This window comes from Aptenodytes patagonicus, chromosome 2, assembly GCF_965638725.1.
Source record: "Aptenodytes patagonicus chromosome 2, bAptPat1.pri.cur, whole genome shotgun sequence".
Lineage (NCBI taxonomy): Eukaryota > Metazoa > Chordata > Aves > Sphenisciformes > Spheniscidae > Aptenodytes > Aptenodytes patagonicus.
Genome location: NC_134950.1, coordinates 8,090,681 through 8,116,376, shown reverse-complemented (window position 1 = coordinate 8,116,376; position 25,696 = coordinate 8,090,681). Strand labels below are relative to the sequence as shown.

Below are 25,696 nucleotides of genomic sequence, written 5' to 3'. Positions count from 1 at the left end.
GTTCATTTAGATCTGTGAAAATGAATTTAATTACTCAAGATTTTAATCTACGTCATAAAGCTGGTCATTTTGGCATCGCAGTTTGTAGGTACTCATTACAGAAGCTAAACCACAGGCTCGCTCCAGATGGCTTGTCTCTACAACACAGCATACATCGAAGGCACTTCACAAACTAATCACCTACTGATCACATCCCTTCAATTAAAAATTACTCAATATTTCCAAGTGCTGGCATCCATTTTAGAAATACCAGAAAATTATGAAATACTTGGCCAATAATATGCAGCTTTTCCTACATTACAGAATTGTCAGCTAAACAACATTAACCAGTTTGGTAAGGCAGTACAGTTTATATCTGGCACATGGTGTATTTGGAAGTTTCTCCACCTCTACATCTGCTGTGGCAACAGACTTAGTGGGACCAGCTGAGAGCAGAGACGAATAGGGAAAAAATGTCTCTTACCCTACAGTGGGGATACAGATGGAGAGGATTTTTAGAGCAATTTGATTCAATCAAATGGCAAAAGCTCTAAAGGAAGCTCCAGCACCACTCCTTTTCAATGAAGCAGACCCAGCTTGATGCACACCTTGCTGCAGAGGAGAGGATGCAGGAGGGGAGAGCTTTGCTGAGCAGTGCAGCGTTAACTGGAAGGTTCCATTCCCCTAACAAATCGTATATTTGCTTATGTGGCTGTGCCACTTATTCTGGTTTATATCAGGTGAATCGTAGAATCATAGAATCATTTAGGTTGGAAAAGACCCATTGAGTCCAACTGCAAACCTAACACTGCCAAGTTCACCACTAAACCATGTCCCTAAGTGCCATGTCTACACGTCTTTTAAATACCTCCAGGGATGGTGACTCAACCACTTCCCTGGGCAGCCTTTTCTAGTGCTTGATAACACTTTCAGTGAGGAAATTTTTCCTAGTATCCAATATAAACCTCCTTTCAGGTAGTTGTAGAGAGCGATGAGGTCTCCCCTCAGCCTCCTTTTCTCCAGGCTAAACAGTCCCAGTTCCCTCAGCCGCTCCTCAGAAGACTTGTGCTCTAGACCCTTCACCACCTTTGTTGCCCTTCTCTGGACACGCTCCAGCACCTCAACGTCCTTCTTGTAGTGAGGGGCCCAAAACTGAACACAGTATTCAAGGTGCAGCCTCACCAGGGCCGAGTACAGGGGCACGATCACTTCCCTACTCCTGCTGGCCACACTGTTTCTGATACAGGCCAGGAGGCCACTGGCCTTCTTGGCCGCCTGGGCACACTGCCGGCTCATGTTCAGCCGGCTGTCAACCAGCACCCCCAGGTCCTTTTCCCACAGGCAGCTTTCCAGCCACTCTTCCCCAAGCCTGTAGCGCTGCATGGGGTTGTTGTGGCCCAAGTGCAGGACCCGGCACTTGGCCTCGTTGAACCTCATACAGTTGGCCTGGGCCCATTGATCCAGCCTGTCCAGGTCCCTCTGCAGAGCCTTCCTACCCTCGAGCAGATCGACACTCCCGCCCAACTTGGTGTCGTCTGCAAACTTCCTGAGGGTGCACTCGATCCCCTCATCCAGATCATTGATAAAGAATATAGAAAAGTAGAGAGGCATGGACCTGCAAAGACGATGATGAGGTTTTTGTGGAAAACAGAAAAATACTGAGAATTCACTACATGGTTTTCTGGGTTCCTTATACAAAGCCAAGAAGGTTTTTATTCTTAATACAAACTCCTCAGAGCATTGCTCACCAGCTATTTCAGTTTGAATCAATGAAGGCTCTTCTCCAGGAATACAGTCACTAGCTCCTTCCAGTTTCTGCTGATAGACAGGCAGGGCTTATATTAGTCATGGCTAACAATTTGGAGCAACTAGCAATAAAGCTAAATTATGCCTTTGATAAAGTAGCAGACTTCCTTACTCATTGTAAAGAAAATTAAGGGTATTCTCCAGTCAAACGGCTGTGCATGACAAATTTGGTTCAATATATCTAACATCGTAGCCACGCTTTCAGCCAGGAAAACGTGGTTCAGCTCCACAGCAGGAGCAGATGTTTGTATGGGATAACTGAACCAGTGTGAGTAAAATCTTCCGGCACTGCACCTTTTGGACAAGTGTCCCAGAATTCAGTGTTTTTTCACTACGCTGGGTGAATTATGGGCTGTAGGTATCCTATGGTCCATAAACAGAGGACCCTCCGCGGTCATCTAAACAACCTTGTATGTGCCTTGTCATTTCCCTTTGCGAATACACCCTGCTAGTCTGCTGAGACAATCATTTACCATCTCGTCCCAGAGACAGTAATTAAGACATTTGATTCAGTCACTCATGTCCCCCATGCTTTTAGTGTTTATAAATACTAACGACCCTGATCACTAAATAGCACTACTGTAGTTTAAAGCTTGGAGCATCTCAAACAGTCATGGCATAGAGACAGTTATTGGGAAATCAAAGCTGACAACAGAATTCAAGAATAAAATTCTCAAAGGGAATAAGACAGGCCATCACATGAGGCCACCCGTCTTGCTCCCTGACATATGGCTGTGTTTAGGTAGTTCAAACACTGTGCAAGTGTATCACTACCCCAAAATTGTGCTTTGCATCAATGACAAATCCGACTTGTTCATTTGAGAATCTTCATGGATATATAATAACATACTAGCTTCCTTTAGAGCAGCCCTATGAAAAGGTGTATTCCACTTTCCTTTTATCATGATACAGACAGGCATGATATAAACACAGCCTTAAAAATGAGCATATAGACAATCAAAATGTAAACAAAAAGTATATCAATTTGGGGCTGTAAAGGAGTTGGCCATGACACTCTAAAGGCAACCTGTACTTTCCCACCCCAAAACTGTACGTTTGCCTTTGGTACTTGTCTCAGTGAACACTAGATGAATCTATGCTAATAAAGACCAATTTTCTTTACAGCAAATGGGTATGCCGTAGTCTTTATTCCAGAAATCCCAGTATTTTCAGCTAACAGCTTCACCATGTTCTAGGTTTCAGACCTTTTCTTACAGATGCCACTCAGGACCAGAGATCTAGTTTACTAGCTTATTTTTACTTCACTGCTAGCAACTAGAGTCACTGCAGGTCATTAAAGAGACTTGTCTGGCTGAACAGCTTCCAGAATTGCAATGAAGTAGTTATTTAATATCCTCAGACAAAAGGTACTATGCAAATAAAAAGCACTGTGTTGTTCCAAAGAGGGTCCTCTGATTACCATCTCTTATTAGTCCAATAGAGGTAAATGGATTCTAGCCTGAGTTTTTGCAATACAATTTCCTGGATGAAGAGTCTTTAGTTTAAAATAAACCCTGCTAAACAAGCTATAGTCCACTTAGCTTGACAAATTTAAACAATTAACGTGTGGGAAGCCAAGCTTCTTTTTTATATTTGCAGGTCAGCTGCCTTGAGACAATGTCTGAAGTACAAATAGGCTTTCAGGGCCAGATTCTGATTTCATTCAGCAGGGTGTAAACCAGGAATAATCCCTTTAGAGATTAGTAGGAGCGAGATCAGATTCAGACTCTTGGAATTAAGCACAAACCATGTGCTTGCTGGGCTTATTCTAATTCTGCTAAGTACAAAGCGATTCTCCTTCAGCTTGTCCCTCTCCCATTCTGCCTAAAGCACTCTGAACTGAGGAGCGAAGGAAGTACTGCTGATAACACGCAACAGAAGACATTTGTCATTGCAAAATACTTTTGCCTACTTTTGCCTACAGAGTTATTTAATAAGTCTTGCAATTAAAAAAAAAAAAAAGAAAAAAACCCCTTCAAATTACACAGGCAGAGCAAAGTTGTGTTTAAAGATCCCTCCTGACCCCCGAACCATGAAATGAACTACAGTAACCATCTTTTACAAGAAACCAACACATTTAATTACTTTGATTTACAGCATCTGTTTCTGGGCATATATCAAAGGAAAACATAAGCAGAGCTTTTGCCAGATGCATGTAACATTCTTAGGAAGCATCTCAACAGAAATTCCAGCACTGCTATGAATGAATGAAATATCATCTGAAAGTCACTTGTATCCTTCCCCGCCACCATCTCCTTTGAAGGGTCAGGCAATAAAAAGACAAATGTGCCAGTGAGTACCTTGCTTATTTTTAGGTAAGACTAAAAACCTTGATAAAACTATGCGTTACTGTGCAACTATACAAAAAGAATACAAGTTTTGCCATTCATTGTGCTTGTGGCACATCCCTGCTAGCTCACCAGTTTGAGTGTGCACCTAGAGAATCCTGGTGAAAGAGGCTATTTAGATCAAGATACGAATCTCACAAGTGATGGGGAACTATAAAGTTACCCTCTGAGAAAGATAGCATGAGCCTGCATAAATACTATCCTTATTTGATGTGGAGTAGTTTAGTCTCTCTGCCATGATGCTTACATCGTTTATGCCTCCAAAAATAGCCTACTGAGCAGACTGAAGGACACCTTTAATTCTAGATGCCAACTGTGTTGCTTTGTTCTGCACCTCCTGAAAAACCCCCACAATTTTAACTCTCCCAACACCCAAGTTACTCTGTGGGTTCCCACTGTATGCCTTAAAGTTCACTCATAAGATTTGAAATCTTTTACCATGTACTGTTGACAAGGATCTCTTACCCCGTGACCTTTGAGGAAAAAAATAGTTTTATAACAACCTCACGTCCCAACAACTTTGGACAGGAAGTTAAATTCTATAGGAGATATAAGTGGACCGTAGAGGGCTGTCACACCTATGAAAGAATTTTCTTCGGGGAAGGGGAGAGTAACTTTGTAAGAAAGAAAATTTTATCTGTATTTACCTTCAACTGGACTCTTGGACAGTGATGACTGATGGCTCTAAGAAAAGTACTTCGCTATACAGATTGAAAAGAGTTGGCTTTGGGTAAAGAAACCACCATCAACAAGCCTGTTCATACAAGTGCCATGTGTTTTAAAGATTATTGGAAGTCACAACCTTTGTAAGTCTCATTAAGCAGATGACAGCTTCAGCAATCGATTCGAACACACGTGCTGAGCAACATCCCTGTGCCGACTCAGAGGGAAGCATGCTACCCACTCTGTCTCCATGAGATATTTTGGTCTTGCCTTCAACAGTCTCCAGGTAATGAGCAGATCAAGCCCTAATGAGCTCATTAGATATGACAAGTTTATACTCAAGGTTACTGTGCACGACCCTATTCTCTCTTGGAGAAAGGTGAAACCGTCATGCAGCATTTGTTCTTGATGAAAGAGAAGATTAAAAACAAAACACAGCACTTGGTCCAAGACGCGGAATCACCTTAATTTCCTTGGAAGTCAATATTGTTGGTGCCAGCCAAAGCAATGCTGCCACGTACCTGCTCAGGGGTAGCAATCAGCTCAGAAGAGAGCATGGCAGCTGGAAAGGGAGATCAGAAAGATTGATTCTGACAGCTATGAAAGCAAGAGGGTTTTTAATATTCAGACAAGTGTCAGTGCCCTAATAACAGAATTTCTGTCTCTAAGAGCTACACTTGTCAAATGAGACCTGATCAGATACAAAAGTAAAAAAAGCATCTGGGCTTTGACAAATTCAGAACAGTTCCCTTTGTAGAGGTGAGGGACTGTGAAGGAGATGCTTTTCAAAACTACCAAGTCTCGCCTAGTTTTACCCTTAACTTGACCCTCAGACACCGATGGCAGAATGCCACATTTCACAATTTAAGTAAGGAGGATGTCAGCAGCGCAGGAACAGGCGGCAGCAGTTTCAACGGCACCAAGTTTCACCCTGTGGAAGAGCTGTCTTGAAAAGCCAGATGGTTTCTTCAGAGAGTGGGAAGGGTTACACACCACCCTGGTAATCCCACCCTCCGTGTGTGCACCTCTGCCAAGCAAGCCTGAAAATCCCATAGGAAGAGCAGTAGGTTGCCTCGAGGGTCTCTTGTTCCACCTCCAGTCTGTTCCATGAGACGCTCCTCACTGAGGATGCACACCGATATCTTCTGCATATCACAGCCAGTAAATTTCCAAGCAAGACAGTAAATGGGTAAAATTTTCACCGGCAGACATCAGCCAGACTCATAATATTATTTTCCAAATTCAGAAACGTGCCAAAAGTGTGGTTAGTGGCTCTGAGAACAACCTCAGGGGACAGTTACACCTTGATGAAATGCAGTTTTCCAAAATGAAGCCATGCTCGTTTGTTTTTTGTATTTTTGGGTTTTTTTTTCATAAAAATACAGAAAACCTCTAAGTTTGTGTGTGTAAGATAAATCAGGAAAATGACATTCTGAGCAAAGCTTCTTTAAAAAATTCACACACAGACAAAAGAAGAAAACTGGGATGTGTGGGTACCGGACAGCTTGCCTGAGGAGGATCTAAGGATTGCTTTCTGCTGCACTAACTCTTGGTCAGGCTTGTTCCCACAGGACAACTGTCCTTTTTCCAAAATAATAACTTTAAATGGGGCAAATTTCTTAGGTCTGTTTGTCAATTAGTGTGACGACAGTCCCCACAGACAGGACTTGGGTATTTTAAGCCACAGGGACAAAGGGCTACAATCTAAACTAGGGTCGGGGAAGCTCTTCTCCAAGAAACAAGAGGCAGTGACTGCATTGAGCACTTCTGGCTTAATCTGGTAAAATTTTAGCTTTAAATAGCATTCTTCATCCAGGGCTTTTACAGGTAAAGGAAACGTGTGCGTCCTCCTTTTAAGCCAGCAGAAACAAAGCACAACAAATGAGCCCCTTTCCTATGCTGGCAGCAGATCAGATGGCAGCAGAGAAAGAAACGAGCAGCCTCTTCTCCCGGTGCTGTGTGAAACAGAGACATCCCCCTCCGAACGAGCTGGGATTGTAATTCTAACCTATCAATTCTTTTCCATCCAAACCTCCAGTTTGTCCCCTATTAAAAATATCCCAGAATGAATTGCAATTACATAGCAACATCCTCTGCCAATAGTTACACTCAACTTGGTATTGACAAGAGACTCTTGCCTTACAGAGAAGCAACTTATTCTAAACTCCTTTGTTTCACTGCTACTAGCAAATGTTTTAGCCACTTCTGCAATTACTGTATCACCTTGTATTTTTTAACAACCTTGTATTTTTTCAACAGCCAGTATCCATCTCCTGCTCCTTCACTCTTTGGCCTCATAACCACTTATGTAGCTGCTCGAGGCTTATTTCTGTTTGAAGCATTGGCCATTTTACATGCCAGAGTTACAGTGCTTTAGGATAAGCCCAGGTAGGGCACAAATCAGTGTCTTAACTGGGCATTTGCACCCAACTCTTCTTGGTGTAATTTAACTGTCTGAATTGTGAGCATTATGTCAAATCACAGCAACACTTGGAGGACCAACACATATATTGATCAATATATTTTTTTTTTCTCCTGAAAACTTCCATGATTTTAAAGGGCCATTCAAAAAAATAGAAGTAGGTGTGTAAATTTCTATCACATTTACTTCCTGTAACTTGAGTGAAATTCCCACTTGTAAGAGACATAAATCACCCCATTTTTCCTCAGTCTGGAATATGCATCACTCTTCTCCAGTGTCCCCAAATGTTTTACAGTGCACATATCCTACAGGTGAATGAAACATTTCCAGTTTCTCAAAGGGGCCAAAAAGCACCTGAATATTGTACACAACTATGTATATACCTAAACAAGTCCTATCAAACCTAATCTGGTGACCTGGGGCAAAGTTTGTCTGTAATCAGTACGCTTTTTAATGGGTTTGCTTTATTAGGTTGTTTCCCAGACTACACATACATCTCATTGCCCTAGCAAGCTAATGAAGTGGCCATCTGAGATGGCAGGACAGCTATGCTCCAGCGTCCCCACAGTTTTATCACAGAGTTGTGTAGCTGCTGCTATTTCACACATCCTGCTACCACGATATAGGCTTTTCCTCTATCATTTCTGGTCTGAAGCTGTTTTTAATTTTGTATATTTATTTTTGCATATTTTTGCAACATTCACAGAAAATATGCTGTGACAGCCACAGTGAGCCAATGACACTTTATGTTCCTCTGTAAGGGCTCAGGAACCAGGCAAGCAAGAGCAGCTCACCAACAGCCACATGGAAAAAGCACCAAATTGCATAAACCTTGCAGCACTACGGTGATAACCTCATTGTAGTAGACAAAGCAGAAATATAGGTGATTTTTGTTGCCTCGGCAGTGCTTTTGCACATCCCTGATGACTGCACTACTCAATGGAATGGCAGACAGTGAATCGCTAAAGCCAGCGTCCCATCTCTAAAGCTCTTCTGTTCATGCGGTTGAAGATTTCCTTTTACTTTCCCGATTCAAAATCAAGATGTTGGTCAAAAGGGCAATGTTTATATCTTTACTGGAGTCTCCATGCATTTTACAGGCTGAACTCAATCTCCAGGAAACCGAAATTTACAGCTGGCAAGACTGGAGCAGAGAGCTGAGATGGGACGGGGCTTGGCTCTCCAAGCCAACTCCAGCTTCTCAGCCACAAGTGTGTCCTCCCACCACCATGCACTTGTCCTCAGATGCAAAGTTTAAGTGTCCCTGGCTCTCCCAATGTCTTAGTTCACTCTGACCTTGGCATGCAGAGAACAAAGCATGGCAGACAAAAGGGAGTGGTGGGAACTGTGGAAATAGTCTGTTCTCCTCTAGCAAGGAGCAGTTGTGGAAACAGGACTGATGAGAGGAAAAACACATGCAAAAGAGGGACAAAAAACCACAGAAGGGTACCAGAACAGCAGGACTGAAGGACATTTCAGTGTCTACTCAGGAAGGACAGAAATGGAGATGAAACTAGGAAAACTCTCCCTGAAGCTCTGAAGAAGCTCAGTATCTCACACACACTTCATATTTCTATGGGCACCTCACGTCACCACATTGCAGCCATCAGAATAACATCAGTGGAGGTAAGTTTTTCGCCTGGAGATGAGATCTTGAAGCAAAGCCATATCCTCTGGCCCCACAGCTGCGCCTCCTGCCCAGGCACTCCCCATAAATCCATTACAGAGTCCCCAGTTACACGGGTAAGCCACACCATAGGCATTTCTGGCAGCCCAAAAGAAAGGAGCTGCCTTTTGCCAAATTTATAAAGCATCCCCACACTACCCTTCCAAACTGTTTTCCTCCTCTTAGCACTATAAAAGAGGACTTTGATTTCCATATGATATTTTATAAGAGCCAGTTTATATTTGAATATTGCCTTCCTAAGCAAGAGAAATTTTTGCAAGGGTCTGTTTAACTACTAACCTTTTAGAAAGGCTAATGCAATTTTTCTTTGCCTTTCTGTGTTGCTATTACAGCATAATCTCCAGAGCATGAAAGATAACTTCATCATAACTTGCATAACTTCATTGCAAAGGTTATGGCATTCTCAGCTGCTGAGCTGTATATGCCTCCATGTCCTGTCTGCAAACAATATCTACCTGCTTTGTGTTTCCACCGGTGCTACTGCTTGATCACAGAGATATTAGGTAGCCCTCAGCATTAACAATTGAAGTTTGATGCTGAACTTTTGTTAATAGGATACAGGGTGAGCAAAAGTTCATTTTTACTTTTCAGGGTGAATTTTTATGCTTGAATTAAGCCAACTGTTTGGGAAGAGCAGCAGGTCTGTTTGTAAGACGCAGAGTGAAGCCACAGGAGACCTGATCATACAGTCATTGCTTCTCAACAAGAGCAAATTTTATCTGAAAGGGAAAAGCAGAGGATGCGGGAGGGGGAAAGAGAAGAGAGAGATCAAGAAGGAAGATTTCTAATTCTTCTAATAAGCATTAGACTGAGAAGCAGGAGAGATCCTTTCTTTACTTGAAATGCACAGAATTGCCCCTGAAGAGAAAAGCTGGGTGAACCTTCTAAAGAATAATAACTTCAATACAAAAATAGTTTCAGAGAGACAAGAAACAAAAACCCCAATTCAGGTGTAATATCAGTATTGCCATGGGCCAACATAAACTGTGTCGATGCAGGTCACATCAAATTCAGAGGAATCATTCCAACATTTCTGAAGGCAAACTTTCTTCTTGGCTCTTTGAAAATGAGCAATTTTGACTACCTGAGAGTTTGAAATGGACTTGGAATTAAGATTAAGTAAACCAAAAAGCAAGAATGGCTTACTTGATCAAAACCATAGTTATCTTGACCTGCCTTTGTTTAATTAAAATTTGCTTCGATTCAATGTAAACCAATATTTTTCTCAGTTTTGTCTCCAAAAAATCTAAGTCGTATCATCTGCACGAACTGATTTAAATCAAGAGCTATTAAGAGAAAGCATTAGATGCATGGAGCAATAGTGTTAGCAGCTAAAGTCTCACACTAATGCAGGCTGCAGCCTGTATACCTACCTGCCCAAGGGCAGGTCCTGTAAAAGGCATGACTATATCCCATCAGACTAAAGGAATTTAAGATATAGACATGGATGACCTTATTGCACACTGACAGCTTTAGATGCACTGTAGGGTGTCATAAAAGAGACGAATACTGTAAGGTCAGCTCCTGATTCAAGTTGCAGGTAGCCCTATACCATGTTCTTTACATATGATTTTGTAGAAGTCTCAGGATGAAGTAACACAGGTCTCTGCTTCAAGACTAATCCCGAAGGACTGTCTGTAGGACTCAAACTGGTATGTTTCAACCTAAATATTCAGATGACATCTTCCAATCTGATCTATTGTTTTGCATGCCAGGATGTAAGCAGGTACCTTAAAAAAAAAAAATCCAAATCTGGCCACATGTAGTGTGCATTGAATTTGAGCCAGAGATAGGGAACCTGATTCTTACCTAAAAAAACTGGAGGCGACACCTTATGCTTCCCTGGCAGGGTCATATTAACTGAGCTGGCAGATTTGATAGAATTAGATTTCTTTGTCAAGCTGGTACAGCACTGTGATGTGTCAGCACACACAGCATTTCAGATATGTAAGATTAAGTCATTGATTGAAGATCCAGCCTATGAAAATAATGTAGTGTCCTTTAAAACGAACAATCTTTGTTTTGTGTTGGAGTACCACAGCTAAAAAAAAATATTAAAAATCCACTTATCCTGGGAAAATGTCAGTAGCAATTATCTGGTCCAGAGACATTTTAAAATTGCATCCAATTTAATACCTCAGCTATACTGTGCCGGGTTTTGCTCTGCAGAACGATCCTCCAAAGGGATTGATAAGGACTGATCTGGCTCGGGGAAGCTTTAGGGATACCCAGAGTATTTGTGGTCACCTCCATGCCAGCAGCAGTCCTGTGTCAGGCACCAGCAAGGTGCGGAAGGTCAGGTTTGGACCCTGTGGGCTCCAACCACAGCCACTCACTCCTCCTTCACTCAAACCCTTTGGGGTGGAAAGCTATAGAGGGCTGAGCCTGCCTCGAAAACTACTGCTGGGAGAAAGGACTTCCAAAGAAATGGAAAAGCTGCTACAAAAAACAAAGGCTCTATTGAGATGATGCCCTCAGAGCAAGAAAGCTACACTTCAAACATTTGTCACCAGACGCAGGGTACAACCATTGTTCCTCTTGTGCACTCTGCGATACCTTGTGATTGGCCAACAGAAACATCTGTGGTTTTATGAGGTTTACGGTTTTCCTGAGATAATACACCCCCTCTCTGCCCAAAGACTTTGTCATCTCGTACGCAGGGCACAAGTCTTTTTCTCCCAGAGTAAGAATGCGCACATCAGTCCAGATGAAGCAACTTAATCAAGAGCACTTCAAAGCGCAGCAGAGCCAGGAACGAATTGCTTTCCACCCTCCTTTCCCCCCAGAATTGCATTTTAACAATTACTACAGTTTTTACAATTCATGGCATCCCTAATCTTAACTCACACTTCAGAGCAAACATCTACTGATATTATTGGGAGTTTCTTTTTAAAAGAGCTCCCTGTCCCCCAAGGCCCCCCATTTTCCACACTCCATGGCTATTTCACAGCTGTGGGTACTGTGCAGCCCTGACTTACAGGAGCTTTTCAAAGCCTTATGGGACATTTTCTGTGAAGTGACTTGAGTTTGCTACTTACAAACCAGGGTATGGGACAGTCAGCACCAGTCTAAAGAGGAGGTTGAGGTAGGAGTGGGAAAGGTGATCAGAAGGGTGTCAGCAGTTCCTCTGTGGCTGCTGTTAATGAGTACCAGGGTGGCCCAGAGTCCTTATCAGAACAAGAGGATTCACATGAGGTAGGAGACAACTCCTCTCTAACAAATTTACATCCCTAATAGAGGCCATTTGTGTTGATAATGTTATCTGTTTCCTAAGTTAAAGGTTAGTGCCCAGGAAGCACACGTAGCTGTCAATTCAGTTGCCAAACACAGGTTTCAGATGCCACTGGAGATGCCCTAGACATCAAAGCCACCTTCCCAGGGTCTCAGATACGACACACAGAGTCGGAGACGCACATCTTTCTGGACCAGCTCCAGAAGGCCAGGACAGATAGTTCAGGGCAGTTCAAATAGCAAAGTGACTATGGTTAAGAAGCAAAGATCCCTGAAGCCTGGTACGTGATTCACAGCTCCTTGGAGCAGATACCTATTGGGCGATACAGAGCAGATACCTACTGGGTGATGAGTTGAATCAATCTTCAAACACCAGGTTAGCCCAGAGAGGGATGCAGACCTACTCTGGATGGGCTGCAAAGGCATTTATCCATCTCACCGGTGGGACCAGGTGTACTGTGCCTGCCGGGATTCAAGAGGCAGATGGGAGCTACCACCTTCCTAGGCTAGCCGAAGCCTCCGTCAGTCTGTTGTCTACTGACACAGGCACTATGGCAATAAGAGCAATACAAAGATTTAAAACAGCAATTTGTCTGCAAGTTTGTGTCTACATCAGTGGACAAGGGAAGAGCTACAGATGTCATCTGTCTGGACCTCTGTAAGGTCTTTGACATGGTCCCCCACAACAGCCTTCTCTCTAAACTGGAGAGATGTGGATTTGATTTTGGATTTGACGTTTGTCCGGTGGGTGAGGAATTGGTTAGATGGTCGCATCCAGAGGGTAGTGGTCAACGGCTCAATGTCCAGATGGAGATTGGTGACAAGTGGTGTCCCACAGGGGTCCGCACTGGGACCAGTACTGTTTTAATATCTTCATCAATGACATAGACAGTGGGATCGAGTGCACCCTCAGCAAGTTGGCAGATGACACCAAGCTGAGTGGTGTGGTCGACACGCCTGAGGGATGGGATGCCATCCAGAGGGACCTGGACAAGCTGGAGAAGTGGGCCCGTGTGAACCTCATGAGGTTTACCAAGGCCAAATGCAAGGTCCTGTACCTGGGTCGGGGCAAGCCCCGGTATCACTACAGGCTGGGGGATGAAGGGCTTGAGAGCAGCCCTGCCGAGAAGGACTTGGGGGGACTGGTGGATGAAAAGCTGGACATGAGCCAGCAATGTGTGCTCGCAGCCCAGAAGACCAATCATAGAATCATAGAATCATTAAAGTTGGAAAAGACCTCTAAGATCATCGAGTCCAACCATCAACCCAACACCACCATGCCCACTAAACCATGTCCCTAAGCGCCTCATCTACACGTCTTTTAAATACCTCCAGGGATGGGGACTCAACCACTTCCCTGGGCAGCCTGTTCCAATGTTTAACCACTCATCAATCGTATCCTGGGCTGCACCAAAAGACGCGTGGCCAGCAGGTCGAGGGAGGTGATTCTGCCCCTCTACTCTGCTCTGGTGAGACCCCACCTGGAGTACTGCGTCCAGCTCTGGAGCCCTCAGCACAGGAAAGACACGGACCTGTTGGAGCGGGTCCAGAAGAGGGCCACGAAAATGATCAGGGGGGTGGAACACCTCTCCTATGAAGAAAGGCTGAGAGAGTTGGGGTTGTTCAGCCTAGAGAAGATAAGGCTCTGAGCAGACCTTATTGCAGCCTTTCAATACTTAAAGGGGGCTTATAAAGAAGCAAAACAATATAAAAGTGGCAAACTTTTTAGCAGGGCCTGTTGCGACAGGACAAGGGGGAATGGCTTTAAACTAAAGGGGGTAGACTGAGACTAGATATAAGGAAGACATTTTTTACACTGAGGGTGGTGAAACACTGGCACAGGTTGCCCAGAGAGGTGGTGGATGCCCCACCCCTGGAAACATTCCAGGTCAGGTTGGAGGGGGCTCTGAGCAACCTGATCTAGTTGAAGATGTCCCTGCCCACGGCAGGGGGGTTGGGCTAGATGGCCTTTAGAGGTCCCTTCCAACCCAAACTATTCTGATTCTATGATCTCCTGCATTAGTCATAGTGCTCAGGAAACATCTCTATGGGACAAGAAAGTTTCCCACTGTTGTAAGTAATCCCACTCTGAGGTGTGAGCTGACAGAAAGTCCTAAAGTTATTTTTAACTTGCATACCTCTGACTTACTCAGATTTTCATTTAGCAGCTACAGGTATAACATAAACATGACAGACAGGCTTTGATATTTTTAGGCAGGAATACATACTTCAGAGAGGGGCAAAGGTCTTTCTGCCACACCTTGCCCTATTCAGTGGAATTTGCGCCCATGTTTTAACCTATATCAATAATCTCAAATCAGTCAGAAATGCAGCTGCTTCTCTTCTTCTTGCAAGCTTGATTATACACAGGCTATTTAGCAAATATTTTATAGCAATATTTATATCAATTATTAGTACAAAGCTACCTGAGCTTGCACTGAAAGGTTTCATCAGAGTATCTTGGAAGAGGGGCTGGCTATCAAAAATAATTTTTCCACTTAAGTGCTCCTAGGTGAAAACAAACAGCTTCTGGATGCCCTGGTTAGTCATGTTCTATGTCAGCATCATATTGCCTTTGAAAAAAAGAAAAAAGTGTGCTGCAAGGGAAAGAGAAGGACAGGAAGGAAGAAATTTATCTCCTACTTCACCGATTCATGTATCTACAGAGGAGTGCTGTTTCAGATGAGACACCGGTAGTCCTATGCCACCTTCTGCAAAGTATAGAATATATAGAAGATATAGAAAATTAATTAAGTCTGGTATGAGAAAGAAAAAAGTTAAAGAAACTCTACAGGTAGTGTCTGACGGTGTTGAAACAAGACAAAAAATGCATCGTTACTCAGAGTTCCCTCAGCCAGTGCCATGAAAAGCTCCACCAGGTGGTGGGATTAACAGCACTTTAAATTTACTATGGAGCTGGATTTGCTCTTACTCCTTTGCTTTTTAAAGCACATTTCTGCTTCACCACACTTTTGAAAATATTTCTAAAAGAAGCTCCTAATAAAAACATAATACTACTATCATTTAACAGCAGGATTTGCAATGCACTTGGCGTAAAAGATGCTGTTATAACCTAGAAGATGGTACTGCATCTGCATGACCCTAATTTCCCCTCAAATTACTCCCAGTTTTACAAAAACAAAAAAGTAAATTGATAGGCAGATACAAAGTCTTATATAAAATGATGTTTAGTTTTAAAAGCTACCTTCCTCAATTGAGATGCCATCACCATTATTAATATCATCAAGTTTGGAAGAAAAACTGCAAACAAGGCTGCAAGTTCCTTTCTGGCCAGGATGCGTGAAAAATTCATACAAACACGGCAACTCGCTGTCTCCGCTGCACAATCAGACTGTGCACCAAGCGAGCGAGCCAAAAGAATAAGGAATTGGATGTTTCTCTTCTTTTGCTCTTTCAGAGACTTTGCTCTTACATGCTACTAGCAGAAAGGTAAAATAAATGTATATTAGACAGAAGTGTACTTTAAAAACTAAAGCTGGTTTGGCAGGACCGTAGAGCAGGACTTTGTCTTTGTTGAGGCACAGGATTTAAACCTGCTGCCGCTGAAACGTTACCCTACAGCAGCACCAAAATAGAGTAAATGGAGTGAGAAATTGGCAGAGGAACAGAGCACCAAGTTCACCATAGACCTATGCAGGGGGTTTGTTGTTTCCAGGATAATCAAGGAAACAAGTACCTCTAACTAATAAACAACCCCACCCTTTTTATTCACATCCAACCATTCCGTCCTCCGCCCCCAGCTACCGCCTGAACATGTGTTCAAACAGATTAAAAACAGCCAGGTTCCCAGATGAGCCCAGAAAGGACCTCAAGCACTACTGTGCCCTGCAGATAACCACTGTGCCATTGCCAAAAGCAGGGAAGAGGACCCGGGGCCAACCCCAACTTCTTCTAACATGAGAGCAGCTCTGCGGAGGCATTACGAACAGTGGGCAGAGCACCGCCAGCTTTGGATCGAGCTGTAAAAATTGAGGAGGGGTGAGCGCATCAGCTGCAGAAGACACTGGCTGGCATGGACTGCACGGGACTCTATGGACATAGCGATCCAAATATTTCAAAGCAGATGCCACCCCTGCAGCTAAAACCATGTAAATAACATACAGGAGGAGTGTGCTGCTAATTGAGTGTCTTCCAAACTGCCAGGAGACAGGAAGACTCCATTTAAAGGCAACTCTTCATTTTAACTTATGTCACTGAAGAGCACCAACGTAAATGAGCTCCTGAGGACAGGATCAAAGTAGAATAGGGACTTTCTTTTTTATATCCTTGAATTTCCTGTCCCTTTTCCACACTGAAATTTAATTTCCTTTTCAAAGAGAGCTTTTGGAGCTTATGAAAATTGACCCAAAAGATTACAAGGGCTTTGTCACCCTTCTAACCTCTCTGAAAGATCCATAATTAGGGAGGTTTTTCCTTTAACATGTGTGCCCAGCAGGCAAATATATAATTCAGATTTACAATTATACATACAATCAGTTATTTCAGTGTATTGGATACATACAAGCCCAACCGTTACAAAGAGTTGAAAAATCTTGTGTGTCTCAAACGGGTAAATATGCATTAAGGCATTTTTTTACCGGTTTGTTTTCATTTACGCCAAGACTAAAATCAATCACAGTAAGGACCTGGGATGTATGTTTACTATAGACATAAATATATCCAGCGTAATAAAAACACACCTAACAACCAAACTGCCGACCTCAAAGATTAGTTATTTATACTCCACTGGAAATTAATTCTGCGAGCAGAGATGTGTGAGCGAGTACCTAAGACAGCTAGCCTGCTTTTTTCCCCTCTAACGGAGTAATACTGGCTTTCCTCTCTCGCCGCACAGCCTACTCGAGGGGAAAAAAAAAAAAACAACCAATAAAAAAAATCAGGGTGCAGGACTCCGCTAGGCTGATCTCTCCCGCTGCTCCCCGCCAGCCAGCGCCCACCCTGCAGCAGAGCGGCTCCGCCACGCAGGGCACGGGGCAGGACGGGTCCCCCGTGGACCGGGGGATGCCGTGGGGCAGCCTGCGGGGGGCGTCCCCCCGCCGCCGCTGCCGCCCCCCCGAGCGCACGGTGCTGCACGGGCATCGCCCGAAGGCGTGCCTTGCTCCGGAGCCCACCTCTGCACCCGCAGCCTCCCCTCTGCCCTCCTCCGGCGGGGAAATCCCGGCTGGATGGGGCGAAGCTTACCCGCTCCGGAGTGCCGGGGCACCCGCCGGAGGATGCTGCAAGCTGCAGGTCACCCACCGCTTCTAAATAATAATATTAATAATAACCCCCCCCAACTTAACAGCCGAATGAGGAGCTGGAAGGGAGGGGGAGGCTCCCGCCGCGCCGTTTGCAGCAGGGGGGAGCGAGAGGATTTGCAGGTAAGCGGGGAGAAAGGCGGAGGAGGAGGAGGGCGGGGGGGGGGAGGGGGTCCCGCGGTACTCACGGCGGGGCGCGGGGGGCCGGCGGGCCGCCAAGCCCCATGGCCAGGGAAGGGCGGTCGTCGCTGCTGCCGCTGCTGCTGCTGCTGCTGCTGCCTCGCTGTCTGCCTGCGCTGCCCGCGGAGCCTCTCCGGGCGCCCCGTCCCTCCCCTTCCCTCCCCGGCAGGGCTTCCTGCCCGCTCATATAGCGCGCCCCCAGCCACGTGGACGGCGCCGGGGGCCCCCGGCGGCTCCTCCTCGGAGCCGGGCAGGGCGGTGCCGGGACGCCCCCCCCCCCCCCACCCCACCCCCCCCGGGCCGTCGAGCGGGGCTGCGCGGCGGCGAGGTGCGCGCCGCGCCCGTCGGGGCTGCGGCCGCCGCCGGGGGCGTGGGGCGGGCGGGGGGCTGGCGGCTGCCCACCGAAACTTCCCCCCGGGCTGCGCCGGGATGAAACGCCTGCTCCCAACATGACCTCCCTAGAGGGTCACCACCCAGAAACACCTGTGTTCTCACCCCTACCCCGAAACTCCTGTACCTGAAATTGGGCTGTATGGATCCCAGAGGCGATCACAGCAGGGAAAGTGAAAAGAAATTCGGTGCTTCTCAGAGGAGAAAACACACTTTTCATCATTAATAATAATAAAAAGTAGCACATACATTCTTTTGGTCTAGCATCAGACATTTTTAAGGTGACTATAAAATGCTGTAGAATTAAAAAGAATACAGCATCACTAAAGAAATCCCTCAGACAGATACATTCAACTGTATTCAACTTAAGACGAGAGGAAATGGCCTCAAGTTGCACCAGGGGAGGTTTAGATTGGATATGAGGAAAAATTTCTTTACTGAAAGAGTGGTTACATATTGGAACAGGCTGCCCAGGGAAGTGGTGGAGTCCCCATCCCTGGAGGTATTTAAAAGACGTGTAGATGAGGCGCTTAGGGACATGGTTTAGTGGGCCTGGTGGTGTTGGGTTGACGGTTGGACTCGATGATCTTAGAGGTCTTTTCCAACCTTAATGATTCTATGATTCTATGAACTGATAAAGTGTCTGTGAAAACTATTTAACAACATAATGCCAGCTTTTTTAGTGTTGATGTGTAAAGACTGGAGCCAAGATGAGAAGTGGGGAGGTTATAGCACCTCCAAAGAAGCTAATGATCTCTCTGGTCTTCTCTCCAGTCCCCCCCATAGGCAGTGTGACACCCACAGCGAACACCCACAGCGAACACCCACAGCACATGTCACAGGGGAGAATGTATTCCTGAGCTCTGAAAAACATGTTCCTTAACGCTGGGCAGCCAGTGCATAACTCCCTTTGTGAAGAGGCTGGGTTTATCGGTTATTAATCCGCTTACTGAAACTGCCCACGTTGTTGGTTTATTACATCCAGCACAACATACTTCCACTGGAAGTATGTAACGTGCTACGTAGGAGCTGTAAGTCATCAATCATCACTGAGCTTGTTTCCACAGAGTTATATTAGTAAGAGCTTAAGTGTGAATTTAGACCGGTGTCACATCGTGTACCGCGCTGTGCAGATATTTGCATTCAGTTGTGAGTACCTGTGACAGGCTGAGCTTTCTGCTTGGGAGCATAAGCCTATACAAAATCTTTAAGGGACTCACCCCATCACTAAATCCTGCCCCTGGATACTGCAGAGCAACAAAGTATTATATCCTTCATAAACAGGGCTTGGAAGGGATTTAATCTAAAGTAATGAGGGTAAAAAAACCTAGGCTTCTTTTACAAGGAATGTATCAACACAAGGAATCACTGTGTGGGGGAAACAGTGTATTAAATAGCTCTTCACTGCTTTTTCCCAGGAGCTGTTTGCCACTTCGCTGGAGGTGGGATAGGGCCCTTGAGGAGCTCCAGTTTGATCACCTGTAACAGTTTCTGTAACCCTCTTGACTTGATACTCTCATACCTTCAGGCAAATTAGTTGAATTTGCTGGTTCATTTCCTTCCTGATGATTGTGGGTGAGTGGGTCTGTTTATGAAAAAATCACTGGGGAACGGCTCACCAGCAAAAAGGCTGTGCATCAGGTTTGGGGATCTCTCCCAAGCATTTTTGAGATGATGGAGGGAATGAAAGGATGATGAGGGCTCCGAAGAATATCCTATGAAAGCAACAGTCCCTTGGGAAGGAAGAGTGAGCACTCTGCATTTCACTACCTGTTGTACCACACCTAGTCTGTCCATGAGTTTAACAGAGAAAAAGGATGTTCTAGTAAAACAGGTGATTTCTCACCATACAGTACATAAAGTTTTACTAGTGTGTCTACAGGTTGTATCAAGGAAAGCACCCTGCAGTCAAGAGTGTCCTAATTAATGATGGTTAATCAAGATGACACCGGAACAGGTTGCCCGGAGAAGTTGTGGATGCCCCATCCCTGGAAGTGTTCAAGGCCAGGCTGGACGGGGCTTTGAGCAACCTGGTCTAGTGGAAGGTGTCCCTGCCCATAGCAGGGGGGTTGGAACTGGATAATCTTTAAGGTCCTTTCCAACCCAAACCATTCTATGATTTTATGATTCTATGACTGAAGAAACGGAACACGGGATAACATGAAGTTTTCTCTGCATTCTCAATCCTATCTCTGCATCATTTCTCAGGAGTACGCAAGGGGTAAGATGTGGTGCACCCCTCCGAGCAGCCACACCAGCTTTGGTTACAAGTTGCAAGAGGAGATATGGGAGAGAGCTCTGCAGTGGCTGGTTTTTGGTCAGAAAAGCTCCTTTCTGTAGAGCAAGGCAGAATAGAAGGGTGCTTGCCTCAGGGGTGCCTCAGGGAGGCGTGACACAGCGATACGGGTGGAGCATGGAGAAGTTCCTCAGGTCTCTGCCAGTGCTTGGCTGAGCCAGGAACAGAGAACAAGACCAAATCCTCCTGAAACAGCAAGTGTGGAACGTATTTCTCTTTGTTATACCAGTGTTACACTCAGTTAACTCCTTCGGATGCTCTTAACTTCACCCATGCACCCCAATGAGCATGCAGGTAGCAAGTGCTCTCCAAAAATGCCATAGTAATTACAGCAGGGTCCAACCTGGAGGGTTGGATCTGCTTCCCTTTATACTGTAGCGTTTCACTAGCAAGTGTCATTTAGATGGTTTTGGGAAAGAATCCAGGATTTGTTTTACAGACAGTATTTCCTCAACAGCTCAGTGAATATGAAATAGTTTGAACTAACCATGCAAATCTCGCTTGTCTTCTTATGTGGAGGAACGATATCTATTCTAAACTCTGCGCCAGGGCTTTCAGCTGCTGATGGGGAATAGCTATGCAGACATCAAAGGAGCTGTATCAGCTTTCAGCAAGTGGGGATCCAGCCCTTTATTCATATTTTAAAATTTAGAAACTGTGTCTAAGTAAAGCATTTTTCTTTATATTTTTAAGTAGCCAGTATTTTATTTTATGGCTGTTCCCTCAGTGCTAGGATTGTTTCTCGTAGTCAATGTTTAAAGGCCCTTCAAGGCTGAAGGAATTAAAAATGAATAATTTAAAGCTGGTCTATGATGCAGAATTTTTAACATATGTTTTACAGACCACGTAGAACAATTTTTTTTTGTCTTGTCAGTAGATATTTTATAAACATGCTGTGCTGGAACCAAACCCCTTTTTTATTTAAGACTCAGATTTGAGCCCTCCTATGCATCAACACAGCGGTGTGCTGGAGTCTACAAGCCATAACAAGGCAATCATTATCACCACCACTGATCAGAAAAGAGGAGAAATGAAGCAATTTCACCACTTATTCCTCTTACACACACCGGTGAACCACATGTGGGCAGAACTGTGGCTCCCCCATCTCAGAAAGCCTCATCCCAAGGTAGAGACAGAGGAGCTGTAATTTGTTTAACCTAAAGTTACAAAAGGGCTGGACCCAGGTGGCGTTGGAGAAGGAGGCGTGAGACTGTGATGCTCACGTGTTGGTTTTTGGCTATTTTCTGAAGGTTGGCTGGAGTATTTTTTTGCCAATCTCCTGTTAACTTCCTTAACAACGTAGTGCCAGGAATGCCAGCTTAGTCACTCTTGGCAATTTTAATAGGCAATGCTAATCGCTGGTAAATAACCAATGATTCACCTTTTATGGATTTCATTTCTTGTCCCTTCTTAACTTCTTGCAACAGCAAAGGGAGGAGGCACCTACTCTGCGGGTGCTCAAAATCAGCCTGGGTTTCAGACTGGTTTCCACACTCTTCCTTCTTTTTGTGGATTGTCCAGCTTTTCATTTCTGTTTTACAGTTACTCCAGATTTGCAATTAAAAAGAAATCATTTTGATTATTTTAGAAACTCTTTGTGTGCCAAACCAATTCAAGTATTTCAGCAAGACATAAGGTTAGGCACTGCACTGGGAGAGTGCAAGTTTGGGCTTGTGTTTGCTCTCCCCTTATTTGCTCTCCCTTCAGTAGGTAATCTGTCATCTTTCAAACAAACCAATTGCCATTGTCTCTAGGCCAAGAAGAAGAAGTTAAAATAGAAAATCAGCATTTGGTGTGTACGCGGTTGCCAAGAAGCTATTTCTCCTCGCCCGTGTAAATAAATTGTCGTTCAGAAATGGTTGGCTTGCTCTAAAAGATGTGCTAAGTGCTATCGCTGCACTGTGCTTCCAATGGGAGGAAAGAGGAGAGGATCCGGGAGTGTGGCCAACTAATGCCCCATTCCCAGCTTCCCCCACTGGTTCTGTTGAAGGGGACCAACTTTGCGCAGGCCAAAATGTCGTCGGATAATTGCTGTCACAATTAATACGGCAGGAGTGATTACTGACCTTGCCAGTTATGTCCCCAGTCCAGGACCAAGCTACATGCAGGTGGATCCCTTTACAAGGCAAAGTGATTTACTGGTAAATTTATATATTTTTATGTAGCTAATCATTCATGTTTATCAGGTATTGTACAGACACATCTATTGATTGGCACGACTAGCTGTAAAAGAGATTAAATACTTCCAACAAAACTTTATCAACGTGAAATGAAGAATATTGACCGTAAATGGACTCTACGTAATTTGTTTAGTCTGATTGGTAAGAGAGACAGATGGTCTACATATATCTTTTCTCCACTGAAGAGGTAAAAGGTGTTCTGTATTTGAACGTGTAAGAGGCACTGCCCTTATTTTACATAACTTGCTATGGTAGCGCATTATACACAGTGAGAACAAACTTCATAATGCTATCCGACGGCAATTGACTTTGCCATAATTGATAGATAGTTTTATCTTGTCTGATTTGGTCTTCCGGGCTTTTTTTTTGCAAACGACACCCTGCACTTCTGACTGATGTTGCAGAACTGTGATAGTCTCCCCTGATCCAAAGCCTACTAAAGGCAGCTGGTAAGAGCTCAAAGGTTTAAAACAGGCTTTTAGATCACATCCTCAGCCTCCATACTTCACAGAATCAGACTCTGGCACTGAGGTGCATTAAAAGTAAAGAGAAAAGAAAAAAAAAATCATCCAACATTCTTCCCTGGTTGCTCTTGGGGTTCAAATAGCAAGGAGCTGCAAGAGCTCAGTGGTACTGACATATGTCTGGTGCTCTCAGCATCTGCTTCGCAGCACCTAGGTGCAGGACCGCATCTGAGATGGCTTTTACATCAGAACAGGATTTCTTTTGAGGCTAAACTATTACACAGAGAAATGTTTTTACCTTCTAGGACTCATTAGTGTTGTATACAGGAGCATCTGCTGTGGGTGAAGGTTGTGATATGGCACAACCTGCTCTCAATAAATATCTGAGAAAGTCAGAAAAACCTTTCAGTATTGCGGCACATAAAAACACACAGTAAACACCAAAAGCTCCATTTGCAGAAATATTCAGCAAATCTGGAGCTCAAGCAAACTCACATAAAAACAATCCTAGCTCTGAAATGCTTCTTTGCTTTTGTACTCTTAGATAAATGCAATTTTTGCTATAAGGACAATATAAAGCCTGAGAGGAACAATAAACACTAAATAAAAATAAAACACTGTGAGGATATTAAAATAGATAAAACTGTAGTACCTCTGTCAGGATACAGGAACTTAAATTCATGTAGGAACATTCATCGGCCATCAATAATTTACTGCAGAACAAACGAATGGCATAAGTACATAAAATGAGGATAAAAGTAAGTAACTATATGGCAAAGAGAGACAAATATGGTATACTTTCTAGGTGTTTCATACACATGTGGCATGATCAATCTCCCCAGTACAAATGACCCTTCTTGGCAATTCAGATGTCACTCATGGAAAGTCACACAGTAAAATTCACCTGATTTACCTTCGTCCATCTTGATCCCATAGTGCCCTGAGTATCATCCATTCCTAGCCACTTCAGCTGAAAATCCTCAGCTTTTCCCAAGCAAAGACTTGAAAATGTATGCATTAACTGATTGTGAAGTTATTAGCATCATTTCATTTTATTTCATTTCAGCTATTCCCCAGGATAGTCAGGAATAAACCGGAAGGTGAAATTAGACTTAGACTCAGAAAATAAATGTTGTTGATTAGGTTGAAATGTCTATTAGGCTTGTGTTTGAGTTTCCAGCCCACAAGAAGAATGACAAGCAAAACCTATTAAAGAAACATTTTGACAAGAATGCATTTTTCTGTGGCTCAAACAAAATAAATATAGTAACGCAGAAGAACTTTTTTAAAGTCAGGCTTATGTGCTTGTCTGATCAGCACCAGCTAACCGTTTCATCTCTCTTGAATGTCACAGAAGCACGCAAGCTGTGCCACCGTGCAGTTTTCAAGATAAATGTTTTTCCTCAGAGGACATCGCACACATACCAAAGGCTGTGCACGCTGCATTAAGTTAAACACACTAACAAAACAAATCACTAATTGCATGTGGAAGTCATCCCCTGTGAAAATTATGAGTAAAACAATGAACTACACCTGGCAGATGTTAGTCACACAGCTTAATTTAGTATGGAAAGGCATTTATGTTGAATGGTAGAAAAGCAACATAATAAGCTAGATAGGGTTGAAAAGGTTTTCTCTTGCCAGATATATAGGTCAAAATAACATTTTGCAGTCCCTTCCAGCTGGTGGGACCTGCTGGGCAGAGATAAATGGTGTGGGCAGAATCCCTCCAGGAAGGGATGGTAAGTGGTTGTGCTGGGCTAGTGCTGAAGATCTGCTGTTAACCCACAGCTTGGAGCTCAGTGTAGGACAGAGTATCTGAGATGTTACTAGAGAAAAAAAATAGGTCTAGAAATAAATTTCCCAGATGTAGACTGGAAAATACTTAGGTTGCATTATTTCTGTGTGCAAGAGCTAGCAGGATTCTTCACTAAAGCAGCACTGAGTCAGCTGTAATGCTGTTATAGATCTAGTATTAACAAATCAGCAATTAGAGAAGAGCTTGTCATCAAAGATGGATTTAGAGTAACTGATCATGACTTTTTTCCACTTAAGTTGCATGGTAAGATAAACAAAAACAAGACTACAAACCCCAGTCAAAACTGCTTCCATAAAGAAAAATGATGGGTCGTTTCATAGGAGACTCCCTTCTGTAGGGAACAGAAGGCCCAATATGCCGACCAGACACACTTCTTAGGGAAGCCTGCTGCCTCCCTGGGGCCTGGGTAAAAGACGTGAAGAGAAAACTTCTTACCCCACTACAGCCCTCAGATTACCATCCATTATTGATTTTTCATGTAGGCAGCAATGAAGTTGCAGCTAGAAGTCAGAGGCCAGTCAAGAGAGACTTCAGGGCCTTGGGATGACTGGTTAAGGGATCAGGAGCACAAGCAGTGTTCTCCTCTATCCTTCCAGCTGCAGGAAATGATGACAGAAGAAACAGGAAGACCCAGCAGATCAATACCTGGCTCCGAGCCTGGTGTCACTGGTATAATTTTGAGGTTTTTGATCATGGGTCAGTCTATACGATACCAGGCCTGCTGGCAACAGATGGGGTACCCCTATCTCAAAGGGCGGAAAGGATCTTTGCACAGGAGTTAGCAGGGTTCATCGAAAGAGCTTTAAACTAGATTTGAAGGGGGAAATGGCTTTAAACTAAAGGGGGGTAGATTTAGACTAGATATAAGGAAGAAATTTTTTATGCTGAGGGTGGTGAAACACTGGCCCAGGTTGCCCAGAGAGGTGGTGGATGCCCCATGCCTGGAAACATTCCAGGTCAGGTTGGATGGGGC

The 25,696-nt window shown here is 44.1% G+C and overlaps 1 protein-coding gene across 2 annotated transcripts in view; it reads right to left on the bottom strand.

Annotated features, from left to right (window-relative positions):
* ST3GAL1 (ST3 beta-galactoside alpha-2,3-sialyltransferase 1) overlaps positions 1-17,680 on the bottom strand; it is a 79,988-nt gene extending 62,308 nt beyond the window's left edge. For both annotated transcript variants that reach the window (XM_076329057.1, XM_076329058.1), the window contains exon 1: positions 17,583-17,680. The gene's annotated coding sequence lies outside the window, so the exon portion shown is untranslated. The remainder of the gene's footprint in view (positions 1-17,582) is intronic.
* Positions 17,681-25,696: the final 8,016 nt, after the last annotated feature.